Source organism: Hemicordylus capensis, chromosome 4, assembly GCF_027244095.1.
Source record: "Hemicordylus capensis ecotype Gifberg chromosome 4, rHemCap1.1.pri, whole genome shotgun sequence".
In the NCBI taxonomy this organism is placed as follows: Eukaryota; Metazoa; Chordata; class Lepidosauria; order Squamata; family Cordylidae; genus Hemicordylus; species Hemicordylus capensis.
Genome location: NC_069660.1, coordinates 162,717,865 through 162,738,710, shown reverse-complemented (window position 1 = coordinate 162,738,710; position 20,846 = coordinate 162,717,865). Strand labels below are relative to the sequence as shown.

Genomic DNA, 20,846 nt, shown 5'->3' with positions numbered 1-20,846 from the left:
AACTGTCTCTTTCTGGAAAAATGAGAACTTTTGCAAACCTTACTTTAGGAACGAAGGGTGAATTCAAGAAAACAGTTCTGGGGAATGTGGAAAGAGAACTGAAACCTAAGACAGCAGCTATTCTGAAGGCCAAGCTGTGTCAAGCACATTCTTGGAGCTGACATGCTTGTTTTCTCGATACATTGCAGCCCTGGGAGTGGTGGGGTGGTGGGATACAGATCTGGATTGTGGTGGAGTCAACGGGTCAAACCTCCCTCTACATTTATTTGCTTGTTTCTTACATTTTAACACTGCCCTATCCAAAGGCTCTGGGCAGTACACAACAACAAAACAAAAAACAAGCATTTAAACAATCAGCTTAAAACAATATTAAACATATTTAAATACAGTTTAAAACCATTTAAAAACAGTTAAAAATATTTAAGAACAATTTAAAAACTTTGGAAGGCTAGACCAAATAAAAAGTTTTAAGGGTTCTCTTGAAGGCCAACAATGATGAACCCAAACCACAAATTGCTGTCAGGAGTGCATTCCATAGCCCAAGAGCAGCTACAGAGAAGGCCTGGTTCCAAGCCGCCACGAGATGTACTGGTGGTAACTGGAGACGGTAACCTGATGTTTTGTTATCTAGTTTTACTGCTTTGATTTTGTTTTATGCTGATATTATTTATTTATTTATTGGATTTAGATTTATATACCACCCTTCCAAAATGGCTCAGGGCAGTGATGTTGCGGGAAAATCCTCTGGAACCTTGGCCTCTTAATTCAGCCCCTTGCAATCATCCTTCCATCAAATTGTCAGAGAATGGGGCGTCTAACCGAACTAAAGAGGATTAGACAAGGTTCCCGCAATAGAACCTGTTGCCTGACAGAGAAATTCCCTTTTTACAAGTCAACACAATGAGAATGTGTGCTCAAATTAGCTTTTTTTCATGATCATGAAGGCAGAGTACAAGTCAGATGTCTGACAAGCGCTTGCACACTCAGGGTACGCAGTTGCCAGTTTATATAGGTTAAAAGCAAGTCAGTACATCCATCGACATACATCATTTGTGGTTAGCAATAGCAATAGCACTTATATTTATATACCGCTCTATAGTTGGAAGCTCTCTAAGCGGTTTACAATGATTTTATTGTCCCCCAACATTCTGGGTACTCATTTTACCAACCTCAGAAGGATGGAAGGCTGAGTCAACCTTGAGCCCCTGGTCAGGATCGAACTTGTAACCTTCTGGTTACAGGGCGGCAGTTTTACCACTGCGCCACCAGGGGCTCATTAAACATGTTTTCCTGTTGTGTCAATTAGAGCCTTGGACATGAGGCTTTACACACATGGCTTTTGGTTTGAATCTACTCTGGAATGGAGTGTGCCAGTCCACATATTAGCTGCATTTACCCTGACGTCCCTGCGGGCGATTAGGGACCAGTACAGACATGACTCTGTTTTTCCCTGAATCATGGCTGCACATTCTGGCTTAGCCCGAAGTATGTCCGACTTAAAAAAATTCTTTATTTTCCATTACGTTTTAAAACAAACAAACCAAGGCTTCTCCCTTTATGTGTGTAGGGGCTATTGCCTGTAATTCAGCGTTTTCCAATACTTTTCAAGAGAATGGCAAGGCTGGCATTTTCCTGATTGTGCGAAAAGGGTTGCCTTTAGCATGGCAAAAGGTACATAAACTTGTTTGGGTGACAACTGCAAATGCAGAACATTCCCTAAATGTTTTATGTTATTAACCACATAGTACTTTTGCAAGATGTAAAGTTATTTACAATCATGGTTTTCCATCTCTGGAGATAGATCACTGTGCTCAGCATCTCCAGTGCTTGAATTATTGCGGGGAATGGGCATGCTCATGCTTGTGCCTGGCGAAGGGAGGACGGCAGTGGGTGAGGAGGAGAGCGTTCTCTCTCTCTCGGGGTCTCTCGCCTTGTGCAGTCACAATGCTGTCTCCACCACAACCAAGTCAGAGCAGGAGGGAACTGAACCAGGCAACACGTGGAGGAGCTGAGTAGCATGGGAGAGCAGGTTTTCATCGCTGAGTGCATCCTCAGCAAGCGGCTCTGTAAGGGCAAGCTGGAGTATCTGGTGAAGTGGGGAGGCTGGTCATCCAAGCACAACAGCTGGGAACCTGAGGAGAACATTCTTGATCCCTGGCTTCTCTTGGCCTTTCATAGAAGGAACATGAAAAAGAGGTGCAGAATAGGAAAAGAGGCAAGAGACCCAGAGGCTCAGAGAGAATGGAGACTACAGGTTCTGATGTAACCTGAGCCCTTTTTGTCTGAGCTGATTCACCTGTATTTTTCTTCATGACAGAGAGAAATCAATGATTTCTACTTTAAACTTCCCTGCCTCTTAGATGGTCTGGGGTGTGTGTGTATGTGGGGGGGGGGGGTGAGGTGATGAGGGCATTCACTCACAAAGGCAAGTTCATTATAAAAATCAGCAAAGATTTGGGTCAGATTCGGCAGGTTCGGGTTAAGCCTTCTACCGTTTGATCCACCTGCTTGGCAGCTTGTCATGCCGTTCTTTCATAACCAGCTGTCAAATGAACAACAACAATAACAAAAACTTCTCTTGCCACCTCCTCTGAGATCTGATTGGTTAGAGGAAAAACCTGGAGCAAGCTGTGAGAAGGAAAAAGCTAGGGATTGCAGAGAGGAGCCGACTCTATGTGAACTATCTGTTTAATCCCCCGAATTAAACATCAGATACTCCATAGCATGAAGCCATGTGTGAATAACTCCCAAATGACCTTAACATAAGGTGGGGATCATACAGAAGAAGGTGCTCTCTAAGATAACCTGCACCTAAGCCATTCAGGGCTTTAAAGGTAATGACAAGCACTTTGTATTTTGCCTGGAAACATATCGGCAGCCAGTGCAACAGTTTAAGTACAGGCATAATATGGTCTCTCTGGATTACCCCAGAGACCAATCTGGCTGCTGCATTTTGAACTAAGTTTCTGAAGTCCGTACAAAGGCAGCCCCACGTAGAACACATTGGTAGCCTGGAGGTTACCTTCTGATGCACCACTGTTTTGAGATCATTCTCTTCAAGGAATGGATGCAGCTGTTGAATCAGCCGAAGCTGATGGGAGGCACTCCTGGCCATAGCCTCCACCTGAGATACCAGGGTGAGGCCTGGATCCAAGAGCACTCCCAAGCTGTGTAAAACAGCACAGCTGTTAAGAGCACTCCCTTCTGTGGCAGTATAACTCCATCCAGCTTACATGCTGTGGTCCAATCCAGATTACTTCCTCCCACCACAGAAGCAAATTAGAAAGTAAAAAACAAGTATGTCAGTGCCAGATACTTGCTCACTGTTATGCATATTTTTATCCTGAGTTCAATTGTGGTAGGTGTTGCATAGTGTTAAGTTGGTTTCACACTTCAGTTTCCTATGGCATCATTTAATCAAGTTTGCAGTAGCGCATACAATGACAATGGTATTTTTTTAGATAAATTTGGCTTGGGAACTGAATTTGTTTTGGTCCCAGGATCTAGGGCCCAAGCACCATTTATCTAGGCCTGGTACAAACTTGTAACACAGCTCTGCTTCTCCCTCATCTCCAGTAAAGGCCTCGTCAATTTTGAAAAACTGTAGGGGCTGATTGGTGTCCTTTTGCTTATTTAGTTTCCTTTATTTAAGCTCCTTACTTTTCTGGCAGTACTGCATTTGCACCATCACAGCAATCCTGATTAAAGAGGATTAGTGAGCCCACCTAGATATCTGTCTGGGTTAAATTTGGTTACCCTGAATGGTCTGACCACGATAACCCTGGACTTCCATGTTCTCACAATCACTCCGTGGGGCTTGCTTATCCCAATAAAGTTTTTAACCAGGATCCTTATGATTGTGAGAATGCAGCCTTTGTGGTTTTCTGCTATCCTTGTAAGTTCTTGTGAAGTATGCCAGATACAGAAGTGCTTCTCACGATCAACAAAAATCGGGCTAGCAAAGGCTAGCCCGATTTTTGTTGACTGTCAGAACCACCGGGCTCGCAGCCAAGCCTGGTGGTTCTGGAGTGGCAAACCCGCTTGAGAACCCTTTGTAAAAAGCAGGTTTGCAGAGCTAGCGCTCCTGCAAACCTGCTTTTTGCGATTGTGAGTAGCCCCCCGGCTGGGAGGCTTAAAAGCAGCCTCCCGGCTCGGGGGTCTCCCCGGTATGCCCTGCATGCTTGCGCAGGGCATACTGGGGCTTGCGGGGGCTGCATGGCCCCCGCTCCCCCCGCTGGCTCTGTCTCGGAGCCAGCCATCATGTGGGTGGCCGATCCGGCCGTCCAGGGCTCCCTGCCCGCTCGTCTGCAGGGAGAGCAGGCTTAGCCCGCTCTCCCCGCAGTTCTTACAAAAGCGGGTCTCACAGATTGTAAGATCCACCTCACAGAGTTATCACTTAGCAACTGCCCCAGCTCATGGATAGGCTATTATTCATCGATTGGATCACAAAAGGGAATCCATTGGTCCTAGAATGGAGAAGTTTTATTCATAAGTTTGCAGAGGTACCCCAATGAGCTGTTGCTACGATAGGCTTAAAAACTGAAATGGGTCTAAGCTCTGTTTCTCAGGTCACAGAGCAAGAACAGAACCTTTGCACTCAGAACAGCTCCCTCTGTGGCCACAAGCCCTTGTTTTTCTGCATCTGCACACTTACTCCACCATCCATCCAGTGCCTTATGTTCCATTCCTCCTTTTCCAGTCCCTAGAAGAAAAATTGGAACAAGAACATCTAAAGCAAATGTTACAATGCCAAAGGAGTACATTTTGTCTTCTTTGCAGAATCTATTTTGGCTAGGTGGCGGGGGGGCGGGGGCAGGGAGGAAAGTGGATTTCTTTTTCTCAGTATTTTGTGTGTTGGAGCCTGGAATGACAGACCCTGCTTTGTGATTGGCAGCCCTTCTGCCTTCTGAGTGAGAATATATATTCCAATTGATTACTGCACATTTATTTGGAGACAGATCCCAGCAATGAATGGGCTTGCTCAAAGTATGAATTATTGTATGAATTATTTTGTACAACTTTCTTTCTCTTAGCAGCCCAGATGGGATCGCACTGCAGCCAAGACAGGCTGCTCTGTATTTCATAGCACAGCAAGATCTTATCAGCCTTTTCTCTCTCTCTCCAGATTTGATCCATGCAGAAAGGCAAGCCACGTGGCAATAATTGTGTTAAGAAAACAAACTAATCTCTGAAGAGAGAGAGAACAGGCAGCTGTTAAGCAATTGACACTCAGAAAGCAAATATCCAAGGAGAGACAGAGGGAGGGACTATGCTACAGCTGAGGCATAAGAATATTCAGTATGAAAGTGTACCAGCACGTTATACCCAGGGCTATGTCCACTCTGGAGGGCGGGGGGAAATGAAATGAAATTGTGCATCAAGAGAACTCAAATTCTGTGACAAGAAAAGCTGAATATTGCAACCTTGTATAATTTTTTAACACTTATATCCGCTCTTCTTCTGAGGAGTTCAGAGTGGTTATTTTTATCCTCACAACAACCCTGTGAGGTAGGTTAGGCTGAGAGCTACATGACTGGTGTTAGTGGTGTTGCTGCAATTTATAACTCCCTGTTTAAATAGGATCTGGTCCAGTTCATAACCTCAAGGTCTGTGCACATAATAGATTGTTTGCATGGCCAATTCACCACAAACAAGCATGTCATTTATATATGTATTTATTACATTCTAGATCGCCCCATCCAAAGGCTCTGGTGGTGCATGACAAGTTTAAAGACCAAACAAACACCATTTAAAACATATTGCTTAAAACAATATAAAAACCATTTTAAAACAATTAAAATACTTAAAAAACATGAGTTGGACTGAGAAAAAGTGGGTTTGAACTGTGTCAGGCTCTCAATATAGCCATCCGCCTTCCGCTGCCAAAGGAGGTTGAGGTGACCTCAGAGTTTTTAGCAGGGGGAGCTTTAAGACTCACAGGCACGACTTGTCCCATTCACCAGTTCTACCCTTGTGTTGCTACCCACAAGGCTCAGAGTCTCCTTCCATGCCAAGATCTTCTCCTGGACGGGCCCCTCATCACTAGCCAGGCCTCCCTTATATAGCTCCTGACAGCTGGGAAACTCTTGTGAGATCTCGCCTTGAGATCTTGTGAGAGCTGCTCCCAATCCTGTGAAGCTACACTGTCTGTTGATGGTGAGGCAACATCTCCCTCACCATCATAAACATTAGCACAACCATTTTCAGGTGGGCGTATTGATGTCTACTTCTTCCCCCATAGATCTTCCCTTCAAAACCTGGGCATGGGAAGCCCCAACATGAAGCTTGCTGCGTTGACCCACAGTGATTGGCTTCACCTTGGACGAGAGCTGGTCTTGTGGTAGCAAGCATGACTTGTCCCCTTAGCTAAGCAGGGTCTGCCCTGGTTGCATATGAATGGGAGACTTGATGTGTGAGCACTGCAAGATATTCCCCTCAGGGGATGAAGCCGCTCTGGGAGGAGCAGAAGGTTTCAAGTTCCCTCCCTGGCTTCTCCAAGATGGAGCTGAGAGAGATTCCTGCCTGCAACCTTGGAGAAGCCGCTGCCAGTCTGTGAAGACAATACTGAGCTAGATAGACCAGTGGTCTGACTCAGTATATGGCAGTTTCCTATGTTCCTATGTGATTCCCCTACAAATCACCATGAACCCAAGAAGTGTATAATTGGACTCTCAATGAATTGGATGAAAGTTCACTTTAGTCTGCCCAAGGAAGGGGTGGTTCTTGTTTTAAGTCTGGATGAGTGTAAGTAAAGGGGCAGAGTGATAGCTAAGTGATGTTGCTTTGTATGGAGAGGAGAAGGTTCTAGTCCAGCTTTCCAGGTAAAAGGATCTCAGTTAGAAGTGCTGGAAAAGACTTCTACCTGAGATCCTGAAGAACTGCCAGTTATAGTAGACACAATCCTGGGGGCGAAATGGACCCAGGATAAGGCAGCACTTTTAAAAAAAAATGATTCAAAGAAAACGTTCTTACTTTTGAGTTGCATATTTTTTGTAACAGAGCTCCTCACAGAGCACAGCAAAAACCAGTGTAATTAGAACAACTAGAGACAACAAGCAGCTAAGTCTGGGATCTAAAGGGCCTTTCAGGGAACTATGGTGCTCTATCTATCTATCTATCTATCATCAAATTTGTAGACAGACACAGCTGGCATATCAGCTGAAGCTGATAGAAAGCACCTTTGACCTCCATCTCAACCTGGAACAGCAGGGAGAGGTTTGGATCCAGAAGCACTCCCAGATTGCATACCTGCTCCTTCTGGGGAAGTGTGACTCCATGCAGAACCAGAAGTTCAAAACTCTCCCCTGAGTTCCAACCCTGCACAATAAGTACCCCTGTCTTATTTGGATTCAGTCTCTGTTTGTTATTCCTCATCCAGCCCATCACTTTCCCTAGGCAGGCATTTAGGGAGATTATGCCTTCAGCTGATGATGTTGATATGGAGAAATAGATTTGGGTGTCATCAGCATATTGATAACACCCTGCACCAAATTCCCTGATGATCGCTCCCAGTGGTTTCATAAAAAGCACTGGAGACAGTATGGAGCCCTGAAAGATGCCATATAAAAGTCCACATTTTGAAGAACAGTCTCCAAGGGACGGTATTTGGAATCTGCCCAAGAGGTAGGAGAGGAACCACTGCAGAGCAGTGCCTCCCACCCCCAACCCCCGCAGACACTCCAGACTGTGGTCAGTTGTATTGAAAGCTGCCGAGAAATCCAAAAGGACCAACAGAGTTACACTCCCTGTCAGTTCCTAATGGAGATCGTCCATCAGGCCAAACAAGGCAGTCTGCACCCCATAGCCCACATGAAAGCCAATTTGAAATGGGTCTAGATAATCGGTTTCCTCCAAGACTGCCTGGAGTTCAGCAATTACCATGCCCAGCCACAGAAGGTTGGAGACAGCCCTATAGTTGCTCAACTCTGAAAGATTCAATGCAGGCTTCTTCGGAAGAGGTCTAATGATTGCCTCCTTAAGGCAGGGAAGCATCCTGCTCTCCTGCAGAGAAGCATTTATAATATCTACCAGGCCTTATAGAATAACACCACCACCACCACCCCCGCTGCTAGATAGTATAAGCCATGTCGGACAAGGGTCAAGAGAACAGGTGGTAGGCAGCACCATTCCAAGCAGTTTGTCTACATCCTCAGGAGTCACAAACTGAAACTGATCCAGCCTAACTACATAAGAGGAGTTGCTGAACACCTTCACATCAGACACTGCAGTAATTGTGGGATCTGAGTCTAAGTAGGCCTGAATACGAGTGATTTTATCCACAAAGGACTCATTAAAAATGTCACAGCAGGTAATTGTTGGTTCCAAAATCTGATTCACGAGAGGAGGGGCATGTACTAGCCCTCTCACAACCCTGAAAAACTCTGCTGGACATGAGCTTGCAGATTCAATATGGGCAGAAAATAATTGCTTCTTTGTCACATATACTATATTGCCTGAGCATAGATCTTCAAGTGCATGTAGTGGACTTTCTGAGGCTGCTCTCCCTTCCAAAAACATTGCCCAACATGTTGCTTGTGAAACTGAGCACAGAGGGCCCCTTTGTTGCCTTCCAATGCAACATATACAGGAGAACCTCAGTATTTGCGGGGGTTCCGTTTTCTGCAATTACCACAGATATGGAAACTGTGAATACTGAATCATTGGGGCAGTGGGATCGTGGGAATTATTTATTATTTATTTATTTATTTATTTATTTGATTTATATACCGCCCTTCCAAAAATGGCTTAGGGCGGTTTACAATTAAAACAAAGTTATAAAACAATGAAAAGCTAAAAAAAATTAAAAACAATAACACAACAATTAACAATTTAAAAACATTTTAAAACAAGAATTAAACATTGTCCCCAGACCCCAGCTCAGGAAGACACGCAGACTTAATATGGATGAAAAGGGCCACAACTTTATTAACTATTACACAGGCATGGCAGACTGGAACACCAGGTGATTAATCACCCTTAGAGAATAGTGCGGGCCAATAGAAGCAGGTCAGAACTCTGAAGTCCTACCCATCACCCTACTGGGCGAATTAGGTTCCAGGAGGCCCAGAAATTGCCCCCAAATGGGGGAAAAGGGATTTAAAGGGCAAAATAAAGTGTCCTACCATGCTCTGTGGGCCTCCAGCAAACCAGAAGTTGAAAATAGTTCTGGGGGGGTATTTCCCCACAATGTTTCATGGGGGGTTTCAAGTAAATGAGCAACAAAATGGCTCTGTTTCACAAAATGGCAGCCAGAAATAACCTCCACAGTCATTTCTGGTTGCCTCTGACCGTGGATATTTGGAATTAACCCAATTCTCCCCCCCGCCCACGTACATAGGAACATAGGAAGCTGCCATATACTGAGTCAGACCATTGGTCTATCTAGCTCAGTATTGCCTTCACAGACTGGCAGTGGCTTCTCCAAGGTTTCAGGCAGGAATCTCTCTCAGCCCTATCTTGGAGAAGCCAGGGAGGGAACTTGAAACCTTCTGCTCTTCCCAGAGAGTCTCCATCCCCTGAGGGGAATCTCTTACAGTGCTCACACATCAAGTCTCCCATTCATATGCAACCAGGGCAGACCCTGCTTAGCTAAGGGGACAAGTCATACTTGCTACCACAAAAGCAGCTCTCCTCTCCTAAATATAAGATACACTCCCCCCCCACCAAGACCAAGCGCACCCGGGACCTTGGTACCTCACACCTGCACCTTTACCCGCTGCGCCACACAGGCAAGTCAGTCCACGTATGCCAAGGTTAAGTGTCAATCACCTGACTGCGGATATGCAAAACCATGGGTGGTGGATCCGCATATAGCAAGGTCCACCTGTAGTTGGAGAAGGAAAGGAGGAAGCCGCAGTACACCTGTGGAAGTACTAGTGCACATCTATGGGCTCTGTGGCTTAGGTCTGGATATGCAAGACACACACAATTCATTTTCTGGCAAAGAAACTTAACCTTGCAGAAAATTTTAAAACAAGCAGGATCTACATTTGTCAAGCAGCAGAACACAACCAGCTTTTAGGGAAGAAAAAAGAAGAGCAACCCACATATGTATATATTGTATATGTATATGGCAAATTGCAACTGTTACCTGGGTCATTTAATGTAATTGTGGATAAAACAGTTGGCTTGAATGGCACATGGACACTTATGCTGGCCTCTCATCTTGCTGGTGGAATTGTAGATTTCCTCCTCATTCAGTGTTTTAATTCACCCAACATCCTGGTTTCCCCCTCCTTCCTGGAACAGATGGTTAATATTGCCATTTACCATCTCTCTGGGGCTGTCTGTGCATGTGGAGTCCTGGATACTAGAGATGAAACAGGCTGGCTCAGCTCCATGGATTTTTTACTTACTTACTTATTTATTACATTTATAAACCGCCCCATCCAGAGGCTCTGGGCGATGTACAACAACTTTTAAAAACATAAAACCCACAATTAAAATAATGCTAAAAACAATATAAAAACAATTCAAAATGATTAAAACTATTTAAAACCAATTAAAATACATTTAAAAACAACAACACTTTACAAGCCTTGGAAGGCCAGGCCAAATAAATAGGTTTTTAGGGCTCTCTTAAAGGCCGACAGCGAGCCTAAACTGCGGATATCTGCCGGGAGTGCATTCCATAGACCAGGAGTAGCTACAGACAGAGGTGTATCTAGGGAAAATAGCGCCTAGAGCAAGCACTGAAATTGCGCCCTTGTCCAAATAGGAATGATGGGACTTGTAGTCAACAATATCTGGAAATCCCTGTTAAAAGGAACACTGTACCATCTAGGCATGGTTGTTGATCAAAACCTGAAAACATGAGCCATCTCTGTAAAAGACTTAGAACACCAGTCAGGAGTTATGCGAGGATTCCAGGTGTCATTTTCTCTGACTCATATCATGCTTTTTAAAAAACATGACTTTGTCCTAGACTAGAGGATCACCTGCCCAAATAGCCACTAGCAAAATAGGGGAAGAAGAAGGTGGCGGGGGGTCTATAAACCAGTGAATGATTCCTACCAGCCTTTGTCTTGTGATGACTGTTGGCTCATGATGGGGTATATGTGCTTACTTTGACACCAAGAGGGAGGAGGATACATTAATTTGCCACACTAGACAGAGGAGTTTGCAACAGGAGCAGACAGCCAAGTTCTGCCAGGGCCAAAACAAGCCCTTGCCAGACTAAGAAATCATTGTAATTTGCCCCTTCCTGTCACAAGCAGTGTGCTGTTCTTTTATTATTGACTCTCTCTCAGATATCCCAGTCAAGGATGGGAAATTCAGGGTCAATTTACAAGAGACACATTTTCTACATGGAAGTTTCTTCTGTACAGGTGTTGTGCAGAAACCCATGTGTAGTGACCGCCAGGGGCATAGGAAGGTTGGAATGGGCCAAGATGAGATTTTAAAATGGGCCCCCAGCCCCTCAAAGTCCAGGGCCTCCACGCACCCCAGGCCCCCAAGGATTTAAGTCTGATATTTCAAAATAAGTATGTTGCCTGAAAATACATTTCACTGAATACACACACGGACACTTCACAATATATAGTGATATACAGTGAGTACTATATATTATTTGTGCTACTTTTAATGCCTAGAATACACTAGAAACACTAATTATTAAAATGGCCTCCTCGCTGCAGATTAGCAAAGGAGACTTTCAACCATGCAGGGTGAGCCTATGTTTGTTTTCTGAGAATTCTTGAACAAATTCAGTAAAGTTTGATTCCAGGAGGTTTTTCACAAGAGGCTTTTAAAGCCCTTTAACACACATCTCCTCTGGAATGGAGGTGCTGCATTCACGTGTTGGCCAGATGTACCCTGAAGTCTTGTGAGTTTTTGGAGAGCAGTTAACACACAAGAAAAATACAATACAATACAATACAATACAATCACAACACATGCTTCACAGACCTTCTGGGGTGCAAAACAACTTGAACATAAGTGCATTTATACATGAATGAATGAATGAATGAATGAATATAATATTGTTTGTTCCAGAAGTTTTTGTAATTTTCTGTCATGAAACAAGCAACAGGCCTTTTTAGATAGTAAAAAGCCAGAAATTTAAAGCCAGAAATTTTTCAATCTGTTTTAAATTAAATATTCAGAGACTTCTCAGTCTCTCTCCCCCATCATCAAAGCCCTATGGCAAGCAGATCCCTATATACCTGGGGTGGGGGTGGGGTAACCACACAAAGGAATTCACAGTCTACCTTGCAAAAGCTGTGTTGGATGGTCTGGGCAGAGAGTCTGCTGCAGAGAACTCCTCCTGCCTCCTTCCTGGCTTGCTGGGGAATGCCAAGTTCAGGCTTCAGGGAGGCCAACACGGAGGCCTCTCTGGAAGCCCCGCCCACCTGCCAATCAGCTGAGAGGCGGGGAGAGAAGAAGAAGAGCTCTCTGCAGTTTGCAAGCCACTGGGATCCTAGGCCAGAGCCGGAGGGCAAGGCAAGCAGGATGGCAAGTGGCTGAGGGGCCCTGGGGCAGGGCCGGTGGGGAGTGGGGTGGGGGTGTCAGGAACTGGTGTGGCGCCCCCTCCTCAGTGGCGCCTAGGGCACGTGCCCTGGCTGCCCCCCCCCCCCCCAAGTTCCACCCTTGAATGCAGGTGGTGTGCCTTTCTCTTGGCAAGATGCATCCTTTCTTGCCTCGTTGCAGGCACTGTCATGGTTAGGTGTGCTGTGGCTTGTGATATCCATGTTGAGATCTGATTTGGCAATTTTGCTGAGCCAAGGCAAAGGGATGTGTATTAGTTGCTAGGCAACAGCAAGGGACTTTCAGCTGCTGTTTTGTTGGCTCCCCGACCCCTGGGCCAAATATCCCATTTACTTTTGGAGTTGGCCCTGGGCTGGCATATATTGATACAGATATGAACTATTCTCTATCAGAAGAAAAGAGAGAGAGAGAGAGAAACTATTTGCTAAATGTGCTTTCAAAATTCAGCCATCTGGTCTTGGCAAAATAAGGAAATTCTATCAAAGTAGTTCCATTTTTATTAAGGGGCATCCAAAACAGTCATATCTCCTGGAGCTGTTTATTTCTCTTAAGTTAAAACAATTAGTAGACTAAATGTTGGTCACTCTGGCCAGGAAATTGAATCCTTTTAAGAAAATCAATGTATGACCATCCAGTTAGCATAATGTTAATAAAATGTAGTAATGGTGTCAGGATTACAGAAACTCTCTCTTCACTTTTAAAAGGAAACTAACCTTGAAGATTGGATGATATTCCTGAATCATTGCCAGAGGATCAAGCTTGTTGCCTAGAGCTGTCTGAATCAGGCGCACCATTTGTCTGAAACATCACCTCTTTGCATTACTACATTCATGGGCACAGCACTCCCATGGTGATGTGTTGTTCTAGGTGCAAACACTCAGCCCAATGTATCCCATTAAGAAGGCATCTTCTGTTGATTCTAATGATTCTTCTCAGTGCATGCACAATGAGCCTCAAGAGCAAACGTATTCTTGTCCTTACACTTGACCATCTTTAAGGGCTCTTAGAGATGGTCAAGGACAGGCATTCGACCACTGAGTTGTGTAGCTAATGCAGTGGTCCCTGCATTGCTGTCTTATTTCATTGTCATATCAAATCTAACATCTGCAGTGACAAGTGCTCTCTTTCAGGCTTTCCTTCTCTCTTCTCCGGCAGAAAAACAGCCTAGAGGCTAAAGGTCTAATCTCATTGCTGATCCTGCATTTGGGAGGAGGCCTGCTATGTAGGGGGCCTCTTCATTCTCTTTCCCTGAAGTATCAGCAGGGATGGATTGCCCTGGGTGGCGGTCTGATACAGAGCTCTCATGATATAAAGGTGGTCTCCTTGGGTTCTTCTGCCAGAGTACAAGCAAGGCTAGAAGGTCCTGTGAGGTGGCCTGATATGGAGGCTGCCTTTTTTGGTTCTTTCCTGTCATGCTCTACAGAGAGCCACCCCCACGGCTTTTCTTCCTGTAAAGGAAATGGAGGTGCTACCTCCTAGCTGTTCCCCCAGGGCCAAATCAGTCACTCAGTTTGACTCCGCCTGGATCTAAGCCTCCAGCTGCTGCTTTGGCTCTTCGTGGAAAATAAGAGGGCTGGAGAATAACATTTGGCCTTGAACTTGGGCCGTCCAGCTGTTCTTTGATTACAGCTCCCATAGTCCCCAGTAGTCGCAGTAGCCAATAGTCAGGGTTGATGGGAACTGTAGCCAAACCGCAGCTGGAGGGCTGGAGTTGTGCAGCCCTGCCCTAAATCAAGTTTCCTCTTCCGCATCACCATTTTTAAAATAATAATAATAATAATAATTCGATTTCTATACCGCCCTTCCAAAAATGGCTCAGGGAGGTTTACAAAGAGAAAAAGGTGCCTCTTTGCCCAGTTAGCAGGGGACTTTTATTCTCACATTTCTGTCCTCATCCAAAACATACAAAAAACAGATGTACAAAACTGAGCAAATGAGAAGACACTAGAAACACTAATTATTAAAATGGGCCCCTTGCTGCAAATTAGCAAAGGAGACTTTCAGCCATGCAGGGTGAGCGTGTTTGTTTTCTCAGAATTCTGAACCAATTCAGTAAAGTTTGATTCCAGGAGGTTTTTCACAAGAGGCTTTTAAAGCCCTTTAACACACATCTCCTCTGGAACGGAGGTGCTGCATTCACATGTTGGCCAGATTTACCCTAAGGGGAAAAAATATAAAAGCACAACACATGCATCACAGTTCTCACTCATGTCTCAGTTCTCACTCAGACCTGGGTTGCAAAACAACTTGAACATAAGTGTATTTATGAATTAATTAATTAATTAATTAATACATAAATAAATTTGTTCCAGAAGTTTTTGTAATTTCCTGCCATGAAACAAGCCACTTATAGGACTTTTTAGAGGTTTTTTTTTAAGCCAGCAAATTTTCCAATCAGTTTTAAATTAAATATTCAGAGACTTCTCAGTCTCCCCCCCCCATCAAAGCCCTATGGCAAGCAGATCCCTATATAGGGGGTGGGGGGAGTGTAACCACAAAAAGGAATTCATATTCTACCTGGCAAAGGCTGAGCTGTCTGGCCTGGGAAGAGGGTCTGCTGCAGAGAGCTGTAGTGGCCACTCTGACTGCCAGCCTTCTTCCTGAGGCTTGCCAGCCTACTCAAATTCAGGCTTTACTGAGGCCTACATGGAGGCCTCCCTGGAAGCCCCGCCCACCCGCCGATCAGTTGAGAGGCGGGGAGAAAAGCAGCTTGCCTGCTGCTTTGATTTCCGACCAGGACGACATGCAGGAGAGAGGGCAAACAGCGCAAGTGGCTGAAGGGTCTTGGGGCTGGGCAGGGGGCAATGGGGAGTCATGTGAGGTGTCTCTGGGGGGCCCCTCAAGGCAGTGGGGCCCCGAGACGACTGCCTCCCCCTGCCTAATGGTAGTTACGCCCCTGGCTTGGATTACAGGCATTGGAGCTTGGACACCTGAAAGACAGAAAACGAAGGAACACTTCAGCAAGCACTGACAACCCACTCACAGGCCTCCCCTCTGAAACCTTAGATGCAGACTCAAATCAAGCATTTCAACATGAAAGAAACAGAGCAAAGGAGCCGTTCTTAGCCCAGCAGCAATTTCAGGGGGCATGCTGTGAACATACCTTCCCTTTCCCACCGCTGCAGCCGAACTTCACTGCGGATGAGCCTTGTCCGCATGTGTCCAATTTGCAGGTTGATGGCCCGGAGAGAACGAGGGAACTGTTGGGAAATGTGGCGAACCCTCAGTTCCGCAACAAAGAGAGCAAAAAGGAACAAATGTTGTATGTGCTGACCAGGCTGAGTACTGGTGACTTGCAAAAAGGGCAGTGTTAGGGCTTAGTCCATCATCTGCGCTGGGTATCAAAACTGCAGCTGATCTTTGTGCTGGGTGTATCTGCAAAAGGTTTCTGAGGTGTCGCAATACTTACGCTGCTGGACATAGTCATGCTGTAGCCGTTTGAGGAGTTCTACTTCTTGCTGAAGATATTTATAACCAACTAGTAATTTTAAGCCCGTTAAAATAACGGGCGCTAGTACCTGTTATTGTTGTTGTTGTTCCCTTTATTCCTTTCCTCTCTCGTTCGCCCTCCTTTCCTTTTGTTTTTTTTCCTGTCTTTCCTTTGTCTTCCTTTTCTCTCTCTCTTCCTCTGTTTCCTTGTCTTCCTTTCTTCTTTCCCCCTCTCCCTCTCTTCCTTTCTTCCTTCCACCTCTTCTAACTCCCATCTTTCTGTTTTCTTGGTCTTTTCCTCTTTTCTTTCTTTAATGGGCTTGTTCTTTGGGGCTGGCTGCTCCTCCCTCCCTCCCTCCCCCCCTTTTTTTTGGTCCTTCTCCCTCATTTTTTTCTCCTTTTTTTCTTCTTCCTTTCTTCCTTCCTTCCTTCTCTCTTTCCTACTTTCCCTCCCTCCCTCCTTGTTTCTATTGTCCTTTTCCTTCCCTCCTCTCTCTTTTCTCTCCTTCCTTCTTTCCTTCTTTTTATCTTTCTATTGTCCTATCTCCCTCCCTCCCTCACTCCTTCCCCTCTCTCTCTCTCTCTCTCTCTTTCTTTCTCTGCCGCTGGCTCCGCTGCCCTCCCGCCCACCCTCCCTCCCAAGTTCCGAGTACTTCGTCCGGGCAAAATGGGCCCACGCCGCCGCCACCGCTGCCTGCCCTCCCTCCCAACTGCCAAGCCCTCCTTACCCCGGCCATGTCCGTCGGGTTAAAAACTCCTTAATTTCTGAGAGAGAGAGGAGCTCGCAAGCAGAGCTCCTCTCTTTGCAAAGACTCTGCCCGTATTGGCGGTTTGGGCGTAAAGGACGCCCTTTACGCCCAAACCGCCAGTACGGGCAGATCCGTTGCAAAGAGAGGAGCTCTACTTGCGAGCTCCTCTCCCTCTCGGAAATTAAGGAGTTTTTAACCCGACGGACATGGCCGGAGTAAGGAGGGATCGGCAGTTGGGAGGGAGGGAGGGCAGGCGGCCAACGGCAGTGCTTGGGATGAAATGGCCGCCAGTGGGTTCCGTGCAAGGAGGACCAGGGATTGGCCCGCAATGGCCGCGGGTGGGGCCGGGACAGTGATGGGAGGCAGGCGGGCGGGCAGACAGCGATGAGGACCGGGGATAGGCGCGAAATGGTTGCCGGTGGGGCCGGAACGGTGGTGGAGGGCGGGCGGGCGATGGCAGGAGGTCGAGTGTTTGGTGGCTTTGGGACACTGGCGTTGGCTTCGCGCAGGCCCAGAACAGCCCAGAGAGACAGGGACGCAGATCCCCAATGTTCCAAGGCCACGGCCACTCACTTAGCCTTTTATTATATAGGATGGAAGGCTCTAGTAAAGGCTCTGACACAGAAGCTGCTTCCTTTGGAGTGTCTGTGAGGATGGAAGGACGTGGCACTGAGGGAGCCTCAATGAGCACTTTCCCCAGTAGGTCATTGGTCATGCAAGGTGTTGGAAGGGGCCCTGGAATCGAGGTTTCCGTAATGAGCAGTTCGCCCAGGATGTCCTTGGTGATGTGAGTTGCTGGAAGGGGCTCTGGCATGGAGGGTTCCTCAATGAGCTCTTCCACCAGGATGTCATTGGTCATGTGAGGTTCTGGAAGGGGTTCTGGCATGGAGGGTTCCTCAATGAGTGCTTCCCCCAGGATGTCATTGGTCATGCGAGGTGCTGGAAGGGGTTCTGGCATGGAGGGTTCCTCAATGAGCTCTTCCACCAGGATGTCATTGGTCATGTGAGGTTCTGGAAGGGGTTCTGGCATGGAGGCTTCCTCAATGAGTGCTTCCCCCAGGATGTCATTGGTCATGCGAGGTGCTGGAAGGGGTTCTGGCATGGAGGGTTCCTCAATGAGCTATTACACCAGGATGTCATTGGTCATGCGAGGTGCTGGAAGGGGTTATGTCACGGAGGGTTCCCCAGTGAGCTCTTCCCCCAGGATGTCGTTGGTGATGCGAGGTGCTGGAAGAGGTACTGGCATGGAGGGTTCCTCAATGAGCTCTTCCCCCAGGATGTTGTTGGTGATGCGAGGTGCTGGAAGTGGTTCTGGCATGGAGGGTTCCTCAATGAGCTCTTCCCGCAGGATGTCATTGGTCATGCGAGCTGCTGGAAGGGGTTCTGGCATGGAGGGTTCCTCAATGAGCGCTTCCCCCAGGATGTCATTGGTCATGCGAGGTGCTGGAAGGGGTTCTGTCACGGAGGGTTCCCCAGTGAGCTCGTCCCCCAGGATGTCATTGGAAATGTGAGGTGCTGGAAGAGGTTCTGGCATGGAGGCTTCCTCAGTGAGCTCTTCCCCCAGGATGTCGTTGGTGATGCAAGGTGCTGGAAGGGGTTCTGGCACGGAAGGTTCCTCAATGAGCGCTTCCGCCAGGATGTCGTTGGTGATGTGAGGTGCTGGAAGGGGTTCTGGCATGGAGGGTTCCTCAATGAGCTATTACACCAGGATGTCATCGGTCATGCGAGGTGCTGGAAGGGGTTCTGTCACGGAGGGTTCCCCAGTGAGCTCTTCCCCCAGGATGTCGTTGGTGAGGCGAGGTGCTGGAAGGGGTTCTGGCATGGAGGGTTCCCCAGTGAGCTCTTCCCCCAGGATGTTGTTGGTGATGCGAGGTGCTGGAAGTGGTTCTGGCATGGAGGGTTCCTCAATGAGCTCTTCCCGCAGGATGTCATTGGTCATGCGAGCTGCTGGAAGCGGTTCTGGCATGGAGGGTTCCTCAATGAGCGCTTCCCCCAGGATGTCATTGGTCATGCGAGGTGCTGGAAGGGGTTCTGTCACGGAGGGTTCCCCAGTGAGCTCGTCCCCCAGGATGTCATTGGTAATGTGAGGTGCTGGAAGAGGTTCTGGCATGGAGGCTTCCTCAGTGAGCTCTTCCCCCAGAATGTCGTTGGTGATGCGAGGTGCTGGAAGGGGTTCTGGCACGGAGGGTTCCTCAATGAGCGCTTCCGCCAGGATGTCGTTGGTGATGTGAGGTGCTGGAAAGGGTTCTGGCATGGAGGGTTCCTCAGTGAGCTCTTCCCCCAGGATGTCCTTGGTGATGTGAGCTGCTGGAAGTGGTTCTGGCATGGAGGGTTCCTCAGTGAGCGCTTCCTCCAGGATGTCATTGGTCATGCGAGGTGCTGGAAGGGGTTCTGGCATGGAGGATTCCTCAATGAGTGCTTCCCCCATGATGTCTTTGGTCATGCGAGGTGTTGGAAGGGGCCCTGGCATTGTGGTTTCCTCAATGAGCAGTTCGCCCAGGATGTTGTTGGTGATGCGAGGTGCTGGAAGGGGTTCAGTCACGGAGGGTTCCTCAGTGAGCTCTTGCCCCAGGATGTCGTTGGTCATTCAAGGTGCTGGAAGTGATTCTGGCATGGAGGGTTCCTCAATGAGCTCTTCCGTCAGGATGTCATTGGTCATGCGAGGTGCTGGAAGCAGTTCTGGCATGGAGGGTTCCCTAGTGAGCTCTTTCCCCCAGAATGTCATTGGTGATACGAGGTGCTGAAAGGGGTTCTGGCATGGAGGGTTCTTCCCTGAGCTCTTCCCCCAGGATGTTGTTGGTGATGCGAGTTGCTGGAAGGGGTTCTGGCATGGAGGGTTCCTCAATGAGCTCTTCTCCCAGGATGTTGTTGGTGATGCGAGCTGCTGGAAGGGGTTCTGGCATGGAGGGTTCCTCAATGAGTGCTTCCCCCAGGATGTCCTTGTTCATGTGAGGTGCTGGAAGGGGTTCTGGCATGGAGGATTCCTCAATGAGCGCTTCCCCCAGGATGTTGTTGGTGGTGTGAAGTGCTGGAAGGGGTTCTGGCATGGACGGTTCCCTAGTGAGCTCTTTCCCTCAGAATGTCATTGGTGATACGAGGTGCTGGAAGGGGTTCTGGCATGGAGGGTTCTTCCCCCAGGATGTCCCCCCAGCTCTTCCCCCAGGATGTTGTTGGTGATGCGAGTTGCTGGAAGGGGTTCTGGCATGGAGGGTTCCTCAATGAGCTCTTCCACCAGGATGTCATTGGTCATGCGAGCTGCTGAAAGGGGTTCTGGCATGGAGGGTTCCTCAATGAGCGCTTACCCCAGAATGTCATTGGTCATGCGAGGTGCTGGAAGGGGTTCTGTCACGGAGTGTTCCCCAGTGAGCTCTTCCCCCAGGATGTCATTGGTCATGCAAGGTGCTGGAAGAGGTTCTGGCATGGAGGCTTCCTCAGTGAGCTCTTCCCCCAGGATATCTTTGGTGATGTGAGGTGCTGGAAGGGGTTCGGGCACAGAGGGTTCCTCAATGAGCGCTTCCGCTAGGATGTCGTTGGTGATGTGGGGTGCTGGAAGGGGTTCTGGCATGCAGGGTTCCTCAGTGAGCTCTTCCCCCAGGATGTCCTTGGTGATGTGAGCTGCTGGAAGTGGTTCTGGCATGGAGGGTTCCTCAATGAGCGCTTCCTCCAGGATGTCATTGGTCATGCGAGGTGCTGGAAGGGGTTCAGTCACGGAGGGTTCCTCAGTCAGCTCTTCCCCCAGGATGTCATTGGTCATGCGAGCTGCTGGAAGTGGTTCTGGCATGGAGGATTCCTCAATGAGTGCTTCCCCCATGATGTCTTTGGTCATGCAAGGTGTTGGAAGGGGCCCTGGCATTGTGGTTTCCTCAATGAGCAGTTCGCCCAGGATGTTGTTGGTGATGCGAGGTGCTGGAAGGGGTTCTGGCATGGAGGGTTCCTCAGTGAGCTCTTCTCCCAGGATGTTGTTGGTGATACGAGGTGCTGGAAGGGGTTCTGGCATGGAGGGTTCCTCAATGAGTGCTTCCCCCAGGATGTCCTTGTTCATGTGAGGTCCTGGAAGGGGTTCTGGCATGGAGGATTCCTCAATGAGCGCTTCCCCCAGGATGGTGTTGGTGATGTGAGGTGCTGGAAGGGGTTCTGGCATGGAGAGTTCCTCAATGAGCTCTTCCACCAGGATGTCATTGG

The 20,846-nt window shown here is 47.7% G+C and overlaps 1 long non-coding RNA gene across 1 annotated transcript; it reads right to left on the bottom strand.

Annotated features, from left to right (window-relative positions):
- Positions 1-231: 231 nt before the first annotated feature.
- Positions 232-15,099, bottom strand: LOC128321939 (uncharacterized). The gene is made up of 4 exons (XR_008305431.1): positions 15,004-15,099; positions 10,091-10,309; positions 4,655-4,702; positions 232-2,169 (listed from the first exon to the last, which is right to left on the bottom strand). It is a non-coding gene; the product is annotated as an uncharacterized LOC128321939 (long non-coding RNA).
- Positions 15,100-20,846: the final 5,747 nt, after the last annotated feature.